Here is a 16,253-nt window from a genome sequence, read left to right on the forward strand (position 1 = left end):
CTGTGACGTTCCTCCACACCAAACTCACTCATCCATGTCTTTATGGACCTTGCTTTGTGCACTGGTGTGCAGTCATGTTGGAACAGGAAGGGGTCATCCCCAAACTGTTCCCACAGAGTTGGGAGCATGAAATTGTCCAAAATGTCTTGGTATGAAGCTGAAGCATTAAGAGTTCCTTTCACTGGAACTCAGGGGCCGAGCCCAACCCCTGAAAAACAACACCTGAATTCAATGATTTGGAGGAGTGTCCCAAAACTTTTGGCGATATGGTGTATAAGTATCAGCAGGCTATTAAATTTAAAGAGGGTTATTAACCAGACTTTTATTTCAGGTGGTTTCCAGCTAAATATCAATAATCACTGCTATATCAATGAATACTTTAATATCAATAGTGTTTGTGAATAGAATAATATTAGCCAAATTAAAATTGACATTTTTCAGCAGGTAGATTTGACTATCTATTGACCTTTTTTACCCACTAATCTCACCCTGCATACCTACCCATGTTCAACAAACCCCTAACAATCTACGGTGCCCTGTAGAGTGTCTATAAAATGACTGACAGGAAGCTTGTCCCAACACAAACTAGCACTCAAGACCAGAACAGAGTTTTCCAAACAGGTTTTCTCAACCAGTTAACAGTTGGGTGGAGAGCATGGTTTCAATTTCTGTTTCATAATATCTAACTTATCTTTCAGGTCACTTGTACAACGAAGAAATGAATACCTACGGCATTTATAAAGCACTATAAAAACACAGAGTTCTAAAAATCAAACTAAAATGCCGAAATGCCGAAAGAAAACAAGCGTGATTCTTCTCAGCTCAGGCAGTACTCAGTTCTCAATTTGTTATTCTGTGTTTTTACAAAAGAACATGGTGTTTAATTCTATTGAGATATGGCTCAGCCCTGCTGGACACACCTTCGCCCATTAACATCAGTTTAGGTGTGAATCATGAGGCAATATGTATTAACGTTTCGAAAAAATGTGGGTGTCAGCTCACCGGCTGAATGGAAACGGAGTTTAACGAACCGCTATGGCAGCCGTCCAACCTCCTCTTCTAGCTATAATCACAGTAATCACCCTTCACTGGAGTAATCAGTTCTATTGTAGATGCGTAATTACTGATAAAAGGAAGCAGGTTCCATTACAAGTGTGTGTCTGTGTGTGTGTGTGCGTGCTCACACTTCCTCATCCCAGCTTTGGCCAACAGGAAGTAACAATGCCCTCCCTCCAGCTTGCCCATATGCGCAGTGATAAGTGACCATCGCCATACCGCAATGACCACCAAGCCTTATATCATCCATCACACACTCATGCTAATGTAGCTTACAAGCGACACTGTATGTCTTCATGAAATAGCAGAACACAAATCACAACTGGAACTATATCATCATCATCAATGACGATTCGGTCTCCATTCTTCGAGCCAGAGTGTCCACCTCCTGAGTTTGAAGCTGACATAAAAAGTGACCTCGCGCTGTGTGCTATGGAAGAGAAAAAAAGGGTACAAAAAAAAGCTGTGACTATTTATAGCTATGTTGTACTTTTGTCCATCGTCACACATTACAGTGTAGATACCCCAAAAACCAATGCTGTTTGAGACCCTGAACAAATTAAATGACATTTGTGTATGTGACGTAGCTGCACAGTGCTAAACTGGTAGCTAGCTAGAACTTGTTAAAATTAGCCTTGTAGTCTTAGCATTGCTCCTCCCCATGGAATATGAAGCATCTACTTTTTATTTTTCTGGCTACAACCTTCAGAATCACTCCAGGCTTCCATTTTTTATAGCAGAAAAAACAAACTTTTGAGCACCATTCTGTAGCAAGATTATTAGTATTATTAAAAAGAGATTTTGCCCTAAGCAATTAGTGGTTAGTAAATGAAGATAACTAATGGTCTGTGATTGGTTGCCTGTCATGTCAATCAAATGGCCTCCATCTGAAGGCGGTTCTTGGTCGCGTTTACTGATAAAATATGCCAGATTCTCTAGCTATCACTAGCTAGCTACCAGTTTAGCACTGTGCAACTACACATCTTCGAACCATACTCAAATGTCATTTAATTTGTTCAGGGTCTCAAACAGCATTGTTTTTTGGGGTGTCTACGCTGTTATGTGTGACGATGGACGAAAGTACAACACAGCTATAAATAGTCACAGCTTTATTTTGAACCCTGTTTTTCTTTTCCATAGCACACAGTGCGATGTCACTTCATGTCAGCTTCAAACTCAGGAGGTGGACGCTCTGGCAGTGATGATGATGTAGTTCCACTTGTGATAGGTAGAAGACTGGCATATGAGTTGCTACAAAGCCAATACATAAACATCTCAGACATTTGGCTGAACTGTCAGTTTAATAAAAAAATCAGTCAGTGACCTTTACTTCTATGAACATAACAAAACACTGAATCACTTAAATAAGAAGAGGAGTGTAAAAGCCTCCAGGCATTTATAGTACTGCACTCTACGTGCCAGTTTTACTATCAAATCTTTATTTATACATCCTGAGGCTTTATCTGAGTAAACCGGCACAGACGTTTGTAATCAGCAACCAAGAGCAAGAAACTAAAAAACAGAAGTGAATCGCATTACTTACACTTATTCTGGATTCATTTAGGAAGATTTACAGCATACATGTCAGGTGTATAATTAGCCAAATCAGTCGCAGTCTCAGTCTAATCAGTCGCCATGCTAGTGTTCGAGGCTGTGTAATTTAGTGCACATGTGCAAATGATATTTTGTTTGTGTGTGTGTGTGTGTGTACTGTTTTAAGCACAGACATGCTAATGGATTTCTTTTTTTGCCAGTGTTTATTTGTATCAGTGTAGTCAGATTTTGCAATCTGGAAACCTTTAAAAGGAGGAGACACACAACACAACTCTGTGTCTCGTCTCTTTCTTGGATCGCAGTGGGTATCGGTTCAAGATCCGGCCAAGAGAAACCCATAAACATGAAACACACACCCATTAAATGACCTGAAACAGATCCAATCCTGCTGGAGGTTTGTATGAGGGAACGTGGCAGTTTATCAGTTTTCATGAGCTGTGTTGCACCTACACACCCGTGCTATAGAGCTACACGAACACTGGCATCACCACTGGAACTAAATAACCAACAGACTTCTTTATTAAACAGAGCAACAAGGACTTTCAGTGTTCCAACTAAGTGCTTGTCATTAATCTCATCCCATCATATACATCAACCCATGGAAGTTTCTCTTAAACATCTTTGGGGTGAATGGGAACACCAACTGCAACTCAGACCTCCACACCTGACCTTAGGGCCTGACCTCTCTGATGCTCTTGTAGCTGTAACACTCATCCCCACAGCTACAATCCAACACCTAATGGAAAGCCTTCCCAGAATTCAAAGGGAGGGCTAAACCTGGAATGGGATTTTCCCAATAGTCTATTATAAAAGATCTACATTTGTATTCACATCTCAAGAAAATAAGCACACAACTGACTCCTGTTGATCTTTTTCTGACTAAAAAGCATAAAAGGTTAGAGTACAGTGCGATATTACTTGGGGCGTGTGGGGAAGATGTGCAACAGATGTGGAGAAATGTGGAGAAATAGCTGCGAGCAAAGAAGGGAAAATGGCTCTAAACTGCTACGTGACCACTTAGAGATGTCAACAGTAATGACCTGCTTATGTGATCGCTGGTACGCCATTAAAATTCATTTCTACATGACCACTGGGCATTCGGTTGAGATCCTTCAGCCACTGGCAAGCCCCGGGCTATAAAACAAGTTTGTGTGGAGTGACATACTAGTGGAAGAAGTGTTATAAGTGCTGTAACCCTCTCATTAGGCCTGGAATAAACGGCTGTCATCGCTGCATTGATATGCTAAACAGCATTAGTCCACAAACATGATCGCTACGCCATGAGCTACGGCTGTTTCAACTGCTAACGGCTATGAATGATCGAGAAGCATCTGAAGATCAAGAGCTGTGGAGCTGATTCGAGTGAAATATGAGAAACCGATTCGGTGTATTGATATAGCTATTCCGGCAGGGTAACGCTGAGATCAGAAGGCACTTTGTTTGACATCCGATGTTAGTGTAGTCTGCGTAATTGGTACAGAAACACACACACACAGACTATCTCTGGCTTGCGAAGAGGAAATCATGATAAGATTAGCTCAGAGAGCTGCAGAGAACACCGGGGAAGAAATCTGCACAGCTGTCCCAGTCTCACACAAAACGTCCTCGGGCTACACAAATCCAGACCAGACATGCTGATCCAGGTCTCACAGTCTCAGTTCTGCCAACAAACAAACTCATGGAAAGTCTCGCAGTCCTCCAGTGTCCCATATCTGACAACCGAGTATCAGAGGAGCAGGTGTGGCTCTCAGCCAGCCCTGAACAAACTCAAGAGATTGCTTATAAGCACCGTGAGTTGATGTAAATATTTCACCAATCGGTCTCAATTAAAATCCTTCAGACACCTGTGAGAAGACGTGCACAAACAAGGACACGTTCTCTCCGGTGTAAAATGTTTTCTAACCGCGGTGTAATGTTTATCACCCTTCTGTTTACTTTACGTTTTCAATAATTCTGCAGTTTGCACTTGGCACTCGTCTTGATTACATCCTTGTTCTGCTAATCAGCGTCTTTATTCAGTCGGTCTTGATGATCCCTGCTTCACCGCAATGTCTGCGATTCCGTTGTGGTGTTGAGTGGCGACTAACTGATTACAAAAAATGGAAGAAATATTGATTCTCGTTACTGAAGGATTCATGATGCGTTGTTATATCATGCAACAAACATGCTGCGACAAATCTTGCTTAGACAACGAAAGAGTAAAAATGCTGACAATGCCCTCCGTTTATCAGTCGTTTAGTAAAGCTATATGTAAATGGTTGCTGACACGGCTCATTTGCATTTAGTGACGCCCACAAAACTCCAGAAAAGGTCAAGTGCCCAAACAGCTGGGAGTGCAAAATGAACAATCAGGGTAAAGGCTAATAGGCAGAAGTGGATGTTTTTTTTCATTTGAAATGAGCACTTCTATGTAAATAAAAATGTGTAATAATTTTTCATTGTCTGTACCACTTTATACCTATACTCGGGTATATCTCAGGCATCATCGGGCATCAAGGCAGGATACAAACTGAACGGAGTGCCAACCCATCGCAGGGCACACACACACACACACACACACACACACTTATTCACTCACGCAGTCACACACTAAAGGCAATTTAGAGACTCCAATCAGCCTAGAAGCATGTCTTTGGACTGTGGAAGGAAACCGGAGCACCCGGAGGAAACCCACCAAGCACAGCAACATTGAGCAGGAGCGAGACTCAAACCCAGGACACTGGAGGTGTGAGGCGAACGTGCTAGGTTTCTTTGTCTTAATAATATGGGTTTCTTTGTTTCTCATAATCTTTTAATGCCATTAATAATTTAAAATGATTCTGGTTTACACAAAATCTTTTTGATGGAACTCGTATTCAGACCTCAAGGTTTTTGCTTTATTCTGAAACAGGGGACTTCAGTTGTTGCATTTTCTCCTTGGCTAACTTCGCTTTCACATGGCCAAAATGGCGTTTAATGCAAGTCTCAGAGTGTACCTGTTTACGTTCCGAGGTTCTGCTCACAGCTTCATCCATCACGATGGATAGTCAGCAGCACCATGGATTTCTTTCTAGTTGTAGTTGGTATAGTTGAGCGGAGGTTTCATTGCGACGACATTGTTTCAGCTCACCCCCATTGAGGAAAAGAAATCTGACGTGTTCACCCAATCCACGGTTCGTTTGCAATCGCTCCAAACGAGCCAGGTGTTAAAAAAAAGCCCTATAGTCCCTGTCCTAAAGACCTAGTATGAGGAAGTGTGCTTGACAGAAGTTCTTCTATGAGTCATTGTGGATAAGCTGCTGGAATGCTGTAAACATAATAACCACAAGTAATTTAAAAGCCACAATTTATTCAGAATGTAAAAGTGCAGTAATACATGCTAATTATATGATTTGAAATCAGGGAAGTTGACATTTTCATTCGTTAGTCTTCTAATGCACACATTTACACACACTCTCCACAAACAATGAATGAATTCTATACAGCCTGATGAATGAACCGCAATGAAATTATGTTGGGAAAGAAAACCCGAAAAAAATTTTTAGCACTGCATTTCTATTCAGAATAAGAGTGATCAGATAGGGTACATATTTCTCCTACTAATACTCGTTCTGACACCAACATCCGATATCATGTCCTGCTGTGTGATTTAAGTCGTGTCTGTCTTACTGGTCAACAAACAATGATAAATGACAGCGATCATCATATAGCATGATTAATGATGGCAGTAAACAAAAAGCAGCTTGCAAACTGAAACTACAGCATATTCCTAGGAAAGTAACTTGAGAAAACATTTTAAGATTAAAACTAAACACAAAGAGTTTACAGCTAGCGGCACAAGGCGGTAACCAGGGAACAGTGTTTATACAAGACGATGCTAGGTGAGGGAAAATAACAGCTCTGACGCGGTCTGTCGTTCTTGATGAAATTTTCTAAAGTGAAATACTTTCACTTTCTCCACTGTAACCCTACTCAATCCAAGGTAAACCCATAACTAGCTAAAGTACTACATTTAAAACTGACTAGCTAGTTTTCACAGGCAATACTTAAACTATTAAAACATAACCAGAGGGAAATTTCTCATGTTTCCTCTCATGTTTCAGCATGAGTTTTGCAATCTTTATCAATGAGTGCTACAAAAAAACAAACAAAAAAAATTTAAAAAAATATAAATAAATAAAAAATATTTAAATATTTATTGATGCATCCTTATCTATCTATCCATCCATCCATCCATAGACAGACGGACGGGCAGACATATAGGTAACTGTATAGAAGGATAGACAGACGGATAGATAGACAGACGGATAGATAGATAGATAGATAGATAGATAGATAGATAGATAGATAGATAGATAGATAGATAGATAGATAGATAGATAGATAGATAGATAGATAAACATATATAAGTTCCCTAAACAATTATGTTGCTGTCGTTTATTATTTTTACAATCTGTAGCACAATAGAAAACCTTTATAGAGTCACTGTCTGAGAGATTTACGGTTTATGGCGAAAGCAAGCTGTAGGTGATCCCGTTTCATGCGGCCTTTTTCCATCCGACAGAGTTTATTAGGGCAAAGCTTTCAACTGCGTTCGACTATTTTTACCATAATGCCTCTTAATAAGCTGTTGAGAAGATTGCGCGCCACTGCTTTGGTCCTATACAATCCGACTTGTATGGTTCAGTGATAATTAGCGCTGCATGCATCAGCATAAAGAGGCAAAGTGTGATGGACGAGCGGGGACATAAATCCCACGTGCCACCAAACAGAGGAGAGGAGAAAATGATAATCAGTCCAGTAAAGCAGGAAATATTTCAAAATAGCTTTTCAATTCAGTACTACATGAGAATAGATTAGAAGAGGAAGAGGTGGGGTGGGTAAGAGAGAGAGAGAGACAGAGAGAGAGAGAGAGTGTCAGAGTATAGAGAAAGCATGGACTGTCAGAGCGATGCAGGAAGAGAGAGCTGTGAGAAAAACCCTGATGTGAAGAAGGAAACTCAGATCTGGCAGAAAGCTTAAAAAATCTCAGCGGAGACTGAAGAGAGGGTCTCTCGTGATCAGCATGCCAACCGATCAAGGAAAAAGAAAGCGTCGTCATCTATGAGTCAGCGAAAAGGCCCGGAGAGACAGTATATCATCATTCCATATGCCTCAGCACTCTCTCAGCACAGCTAGTGAATGAAACAGTGCTAGACATGTGGACAGACGCCCAGTTTCTCTTTAATTAGCTAACGCAATCCCAGTTTAATGAAATTAAAATGAAACTGAAGGAGGAAAAAAAAACAGGAGAGGAGGGAGAGAGGAAGTGAGGGTAAGAGGGGCTTCAGGAGGATCTTATAAGGTTATCTTTAAAAGGCTTCCTGGGATAATTTATGTATGCAAGCAGATGGCTTTAAAGGGAATCGAATGTAAATATATTTGTTCATTAAGTGGTAATGAGGCTTGTCTGAGAAATGACAGTCCCCCTGTTTCTCTGTAATCAGATCCCCTCACAGTAAGAGCTAGCGAGAGAGAGAGAGAGAGAGAGAGAGAGAGAAACATACAGAGAAACAAACAGAAAAACACACCTAAGGCCATCAAATACATTTCATACTTGTGTAAGTTTTGCTCTTTTTTTCTCTCTGCTAATTAGTTTGTGCAGGAATTTCACACATCACTGAAATATACATTGTTTTATTACAAGCACTGCATATTAAACCATACTTGCTTCGGAATTATATCAAGAAAGGCACTTAATGCCAATGAAAACCCATTAGACTGAAGAAAGGCGACGATGACAAGAAGAGAGATGGAAAACTTTTGAATGAGGTGCATCATTCTGTCAGAAACGCTCTGCTTCCCACAGATAGACCCTGAATAATCTATTAATACTCAATATGAAGCTGGAGAGACTTCATTTTGACAAGATGAGCGCTCCGGCACTCGTCTCGGAGCTCCGGTAACACCTTCTGCTTATGCGTACGTTTCCTTAGTCCCCTTTCTCATTACACCTCCTGTGATATCCTCACAGCATCTTTCATGCCAGACTCATAGCCAGCGTGCAAAAAACCATCCTTCATCTGTCCTAGAAACTCTTGCCGCATGCCAGGGACTGTAGTCGGGTCAGATATAAGACATATCGAGGTGAACGTTCGGGCAGGAATGATTGGTAGTGCTCAATCTCCTCGATCTGCACCTGATTTATTTGTCAGCGCATGTCCTGTTTTTGACAGCACATATATATATAAAGCAGTTTAATTAGCCTGCTTGAAATAGGAGGCTTGGCTGGATTTGAGAAAAAGCTGACTATGCTGACTAAACCCTGATGTAGCCCGCAGCGATGCTTGGCTAAACGCTGAATGTAATCCAACTACGGGAAATATTCTGCAGGAAAACCCAGATGAAACCTCACCTGTTAAATACGATACACAAAGTTAATGTTGTTCATGAGTACCGTGCAGAAAACATAACACAATGAACAGTACAATATTCCCTGAACTGCTTTTTAGGAACCTACGAGATTTGTTAGAAGTGAATGTGATCCACCTTTAAAAGCAAGCCACACTCCTGGCATTGCATTTCACTGTTCAAAATAGGAAAGCGATGGTGTGAAACACAACACGCAAACTGTATCGCTTTGATGAATGAGGTGAAGGGTTTGCTTTTCATTGTGGCACGTTTTTCCGCTGATAGAAAGTCGTACACTTTGTATCTGACTTTTCATACACACCACCTAATGCCTGATAACATTCAGGAAAAACACATTCTCATTTTACTTTAGAAAAGAAAACACATTATCAGTAGCTACAATAGAAAATGTTGCATTGTAATGTACCGGCTGTGGAAAGTAAAAACATTTCTTTCAACAGCAAAGAAAGCCACAACAAGGCAGGATTATTATTTTATCGCAACTCATAATGCTCCAAGGAAGTTTTTCATTTCATAATGTGAGTAGGTTACAGCAGGCTGCACTTATCTGCCAACTTGAACGTTCCCATCCGAATACCCCTAAGGCTGGAGTTAGTCATGTTTTAATGCAAAATGGCTGCCACACATCCAGATGAAAACAAAGGAACAAAACAAACCCCCCCCAAAAGCCGGCGTGCCGCTTGCTCAGGCAAGGCTAACGTTAATGGCATGTGGAGTATGTGAAGCAGCACGCTAACACTACTGACACTGTTCCAGCTAAAAACAGAGCAGAGGATCTTAAACAACGTCACACAACGTGGATTATTTACCTTCACTTAAATCTAAAACATATGAAATGTTTCAAGAGAACAATAGTGTCTTCTTCTGCTTAATGTAACAGACCTTCTCTGTAGTGTTCTCTGTGGCATCTCATATGCATTCGTTTAAATATATATATATACACAATTATATATATATATATGTATATATACACTATATTGCCAAAAGTATTCGCTCACCTGCCTTGACTCGCATATGAACTTAAGTGACATCCCATTCCTAATCCATAGGGTTCAATATGACGTCGGTCCACCCTTTGCAGCTGAGAGCGACCCATTCTTTCACAAATGTTTGTAAAAACAGTCTGCATGCCTAGGTGCATGATTTTATACACCTGTGGCCATGGAAGTGATTGGAACACCTGATTCTGATTATTTGGATGGGTGAGCGAATACTTTTGGCAATATAGTGTATATATATATATATAAATATAAATAATTCCTGCTCTGTCTAGTCAACACACGCTGGATATACACGACATATACATGTCTAATTTTCCTCAGCGGTTTCGGCAGAGTCCGTCTGAGGTGCCCCTGCTGTTTCCCCTCCTCTCTTCATCCATCGAGAGAGAGAGAATGCATAGGACAGATAAACGCTTAGAATTTCACTGACACAAAAGGCAGGATATTGATCTAAAAACAAGCAGAGGATAAATGAAAGCAGGGTAACAAAAACAAAAAAGTACAGAGATTTGACAGATTTACAGCTATTAGAGAAATAAAGATAGAGCATAAGAAGAAAAGAAAAGATGCGACTCTCTGTCTTCTTTACACACACACACACAGATGCAAGTTCCTATTGGTGGACTTACTCATGCATGCAATCTCTGTTTACTTCTCTCGTTTCTGAGCTCCCATCGTATCTCCAACACACACAGTTGAAGTGTGCGATATCAAATTTCACCAATGCCAATAAAAGGCCTGTGTGTGTCTATGTGTGTGTGTGTGTGTGTGTGTGTGTGTGTGTGTGTGTGTGTGTGTGTGTGAGAGAAAGAGAGATGAGGGAGAGAGAGAGAGAGAGAGAGAGAGAGAGAGACAGAGAGAGACAGAAACCTCTCAGGTTTTTGGCAAGGAATGTGAAGGACCGTCCGGTGTCTAGTGTGTTTGAAATTCCTCTCAGTAAAGCCCTGAACCTGTCTGACAGCCCTGGTGTTGTCTCTATCACTCAAATCTCGCCGCAAACCCCACTCAAATTGATGACAAAAGAGCCCCCTCATACACACACACACACACACACACACACACAAACCCTTGTAAAGAATGTTCCAAAGCTCCGGGTCAATCTATAACAGAGTAAAGAACATTAAGCCCAGAGGCTAAACACGGTAAACGTCTTGTTTAATCTCCTTAACAAACAAAATCTTGCACCAGAAAGCCAAAGTAATATGAAACACTGAACTGTAATCGATACACACTGCAACAGAACGATTATTTTTGGTCTTTTACTTTTACAAATTTCTTCGAGCTGAAATGTCCTGTTTACCGCGTATTAGTTTTGGCTCTATACCAAACAATGTGACATCAATGCTAACATCACGTTAACTACCATGATACCAAAACTGAAAATGATACTAGCAGGAAAATTTTCATCTGAAAATACCTCACATACGTATGTGTGTGAGAATAATTACACTGGGTGTGAGTAGTTAGCAACAATCATAGTTCTAGTGACATGAAAGCACAGCGATAAATAATCACTTAGCCACCAAACCAAACTTGGTTCAAAGTAAAGACGGGCGATTTGACAAAAATATCATGGAATGATACGTGAAGGCATTTCTACGATGATATTAATCCTAATATACAGGTTTGTTAAACAAGCAAACAGCAGTAAAAGAGTTTTATGCCTACTTAAAAAGTATTTTATCTGAAAAAGAGGCATTTAATTCTTTAAAATAAAATATAAAAGACATTATTACATTTATAATATTCATATTATATTTTATTATTAAATATTAATTATATATGAATTTAATTTAATAGTATTTTATATTTAATAGCATAAAATACATATGTATTTATATTTAATCACATAATGTGATATTTATCGTCAGCTCTTCTTAAGGTTTACGACCAAAATTAATTTTTAAATACTGTTTAAAACTGTAACACAATTTATCACGATATCAATATTATGTAGTCGTTTCTTCCCTTAGTCTTGACTAAGAATAATGATTATATTTTGATGATCCAATTAGATCATGTTTCCTGTTAAAGAAGGCTAATTAGTACCAGTTAGTAGAAGTAGTAGTAAAAGTTAGCAGTAGTATTGGACGCTTTTTAAGGGTTTGTTCATTCTTGACACTTGTGCAGTATCTCATGCAAACCGTGACATGACGCATGACAGGAACACTGATCCGCAGCTCTAACGGAAACATGCAGCAGTCTTGGTTGGCAGCGGAGAAGTGACACAGCAAACAAGAAACCGCATCAGGAGAAGAAGGTGATGAGATTGGATCAGACAATTCTCTCTGGAGAGCTGCGCTTCTGCTGGATCATTAAAATGTCGTTAATAAAGAGCCGTCAGCTGTCTGCTCACTCAGAGAGAGTGTGCGCGAGAGAAAGAGAGAAAACAAGACAAAGAAGAAAGTAAGGTTTGTGTCATCGCTGTTTTATCCCAGTCGGGTCTGGCTTTCTTTCTTTTTTTCCGGTTCGTTACGCATGTCCTTCCTTCCTCTTCTACCTGCCGTCACGGTCGTCTTCCGCTCCATGTGAAACATCTACCTGTCTCACATCCTTTCCCTGTCTTCCCCCTCACTGCTGCTATCCTCATCACGCGCGACAGGCCTATTATCAGACAACGACGACGACGGCGATGATGATGGAGTCACCTGCTGAGAGAAAGCATCACAAAATCAATCTGTGTCTCTCCTAAAGAAAGCCCCTCGTGGCTGCAGGCAGTGCAATCACAGCCACGCTACAATTCAACGCGAGCACGAGAACACACGCAGAGATCGATAGCAGGGTGCTTTGGGAAGTGTTAGCCACGGTGTGTGGAGCTCCTATTTCTCTCCTCCAGCGGGGAACACGCACGAAGCCCAGGGCTGCTATTACTGGAGAGAATGAGGTGGGGAAAATGGGCAGGTAGCTAATAACACCCTGCTGATTCATGGCTGATACACCTGCCATGACAGACCTGAGGGTTTACGGCACGCGGGGGTTTAGCACAATGATGTCTGAGACGATAATCATTATTACTCTGCAAAACAAACATTGCAGCTATTTATCACAATTATTGCACAGGAATCATCCTCACCTTGTTCGACATGAACTTACATTACTTTGCGTGTATAAACGTGTGACGCAGTACGCAGACTGACAAATAAAACACAGAACTGTGTGCTTGAATGCACCACAAAATAAGTTCTAATATTGGCGAAAGGGATTATTTTAGCTCCACTCACCATTATTATAGTTGATTACGGTTAATTAAGTAAAGAGTATGAGTAATGCTGAAGATATATTCCATGATTAAGCACGCCTGATTAAAACAGCCAGTAACCAAAGACTTCATCATAGGGACGGGTGAAATAGCAAATTCAGTTCAATTCAATTGTATAGTGCTTTTAACAATGGACATTTTCTCAAAGCAGCTTTATAGAACAATAGAAACAGGAAAAAAAAGAAAAAGATAAAGTTAAGGTACTATTTATCCCTAATACTCCTTGGCATATGTTATAACTGTAAGCCTGATATCTTTACTCTAAACCGTTTATTAGACCCTAAATTTACACTGTTCTAACTGTTTCGTTGCATCTTATTTCATTCAGTTCTGATCAGGTTTGTCGCTGGATCTGAATGGGAACACATACATTCATGCCAAGGGGAAAATTAAAGAACACACTTACTGGCAAGAAGGAAAGCCATGCAAACACAGGTAGACCATGTGAAACACCACACATACCATAACCAAAACTCACAATCAATCTGGCAACCCTGGAACTGTGAAATAGCAAATGCTATACACTACATCACCAAGAAAACTGTTCTGCCAAGAATAAAGCGCATGGACATGTCAAAGGGTCAAACTGCCATAATCAAGGGCACCAAGGGCAACCAAGAACATACAAATTCATGCCAAGGGGCAAATTAAAGTACCGACTTACTGGCAAGAAGGAAAGCCATCCAAACACAGGTAGACCATGTGAAACAACACACATACAGTAACCAAAACTCAATCTGGCAACCCTGGAACTGTGAAATAGCAAATTCTACAGACTACATCACCAAACATATGTTCTTGCTGAGAATAAAGCGAATGGGACGTGTCAAAGGGTGAAACTGCCATAGTCAAGGGCATCAAGGGCAACCAAGAACACACATAAATTCATGCCAAGGGGAAAATTAAAGTATCGACTTAATGGCAAGAAGGAAAGCCATGCAAACACAGACAGACCATGTGAAACACCACACATACAGTAACCAAAACTCACAAAAAATTCTACAAACTGCATCACCGAGCAACCGTTCTGCCGAGAATAAAGCGCATGGACGTGTCAAAGGGTCAAACCGCCATGAAGAAAACAACAATAATGTAGCTGACAACCTGAAAAAAAATCCATGTTGCTACTAAAATCGCAAAATGCCACAAAAAGCAAAATTATTCTATCACACATTACAACAAAAACCTTTATGCAGACACAAAGCATGCAGCACCAGTTTAGCAGGTGAAAGGAAGTAGCTGCATCTGGCTGGTGTTGTAATTTGCATAATCACAGAATTTCCAGACCAGAGAAGATGTTTTTTTTAAGATCTATCTCCTCAAGCAATTTATTACTTAGCACTGGGGGGAAAAAAATCAGACTTCAAACTAATTTGCGTCAATCCACAAAATACGACTAGACTTATACGTTGCCTTTTTTCATTCATTGTGAAATGTTCAGAGCTGAAACACTACTGAAACTGCAAACTACACAATGCCTAGAGTTAGACAGATGAAAGTGATAGATTTGAATGCAAGGTTAGAATTGGAAAATCAAGAGTGGCACTCTGTTAAAATAAAGAGACAGATCTGAGTTTTTAGGAATATGCCTATTCTCTCCATTTTATCAGCTGGAATTGCTTTATGATGATTGTGGTATAAGATGATCACTAGACAGAGTGAAGTCTAGAGATTTGGAGCTCTAACTTTAACTATTTGTATATACCTTGTTTGTTTCTAGCTTAAGAAATAAGCTCAGAACCAAAAGACAGACACTTTAGATCAACGTATACAAAATGTGTTCATTTCTTTTCTGGTTGGATTTATCCATCTAGCTAAGCTTGTAAAATACACTATATTGCCAAAAGTTTAGGAACACCCCTCCAAATCATTGAATTCAGGTGTTGTTTTTTAGAGGTTGGGATTGAACCCTTAGTTTCACTGAAAGGAACTCACAATGCTTCAGTATACCAAGACATTTTGGACAATTTCATGCTCCCAACTTTGTGGGAACAGTTTGGGGATGACCCCTTCCTGTTCCAACATGACTGCACACCAGTGACCAAAGCAAGGTCCATAAAGACATGGATTAAAGAGAGTTTGGCGTGGAGGAACTTCACAGAGTCCTGACCTCACCCTTTGGGATGAATTAAAGTGGAGACTGCGAGCCAGACCTTCTCGTCCAACATCAGTGCCTGACCTCACAAAGCTGATGTGTTAGAAGCAGGAAAAATGGGCAAGTGTAAGGATTTGAGCGAGTTTGACAAGGGCCAAGTTGTGTGCTTCTAGAGGAATGGTCAAAAATTCCCATAGACACACTCCTAAACCTTTCCTGTGAGAGTTGAAGCTGTTATAGCTGCAAAGGGCGGGACAACTCCATATTACATTCAAGTGCATGTAAAGGCAGAAGTCCCAGAACTTTTGGCAATATAGTGTAATTCCTTCTGTCCTGCTATCACATCACTGCCACTGAGTGTCTGTCACCCTAGCCAACTCCTGCTTTGTAATAAAATGATGCTGAAAAAAAAAAAAAAAAAAAAATCCTGCCCTTTATCTTCCTCTGTACCTGTTGATGGTTTGTTAGCCAGGCTGAACTGGAATGGTCCAGAGAGCATGGTGAAGATAAAAGCCAAGTGAAAAGCTGCAGAATTCCAGCTCCGCTATAATTAGTGACCCGGTTTTTCCCCAAATCATCTTCGTCACTGACGCCAGTGACCTCTTAACTTTCCCTTTCATCTGTTTACTGATGTTTCTCTCTCGCTCTCTCTCTCTCTCTCTGATTTTTTTACCTAATACTCTCTTCATTTAATTGTATCCAATCCCATTCTGGGGGTGAGAAGATGTACATGTCCTACACAAACCTGCTTTCTGAACTACTGCTTGTGCCTGATACTGAACTCTGTGATTACCTCGTACTCCTCTGAGAGACAATGACACACAGAGAGAGAGAGAGAGAGAGAGAGAGAGAGAGTGGCCAATTATGCTCTTGTAGACTCCCGGCCATGGACTGCGGT

At 40.5% G+C, this 16,253-nt stretch overlaps 1 protein-coding gene across 8 annotated transcripts in view; it reads right to left on the reverse strand.

Moving 5' to 3' along the window:
- The window catches only part of LOC131354001 (plakophilin-4-like), a 119,851-nt gene that overhangs the window by 61,625 nt on the left and 41,973 nt on the right, over positions 1-16,253 (reverse strand). The window contains exon 1 of one of the 8 annotated variants that reach the window (XM_058391201.1): positions 5,586-5,604. The exons of the other annotated variants lie outside the window; for them this stretch is intronic. The gene's annotated coding sequence lies outside the window, so the exon portion shown is untranslated. Of the gene's footprint in view, positions 1-5,585; positions 5,605-16,253 lie in introns of those variants that run through there. 8 annotated transcript variants of the gene reach the window in all.

Source organism: Hemibagrus wyckioides, linkage group LG06 (assembly GCF_019097595.1).
Source record: "Hemibagrus wyckioides isolate EC202008001 linkage group LG06, SWU_Hwy_1.0, whole genome shotgun sequence".
NCBI lineage: Eukaryota > Metazoa > Chordata > Actinopteri > Siluriformes > Bagridae > Hemibagrus > Hemibagrus wyckioides.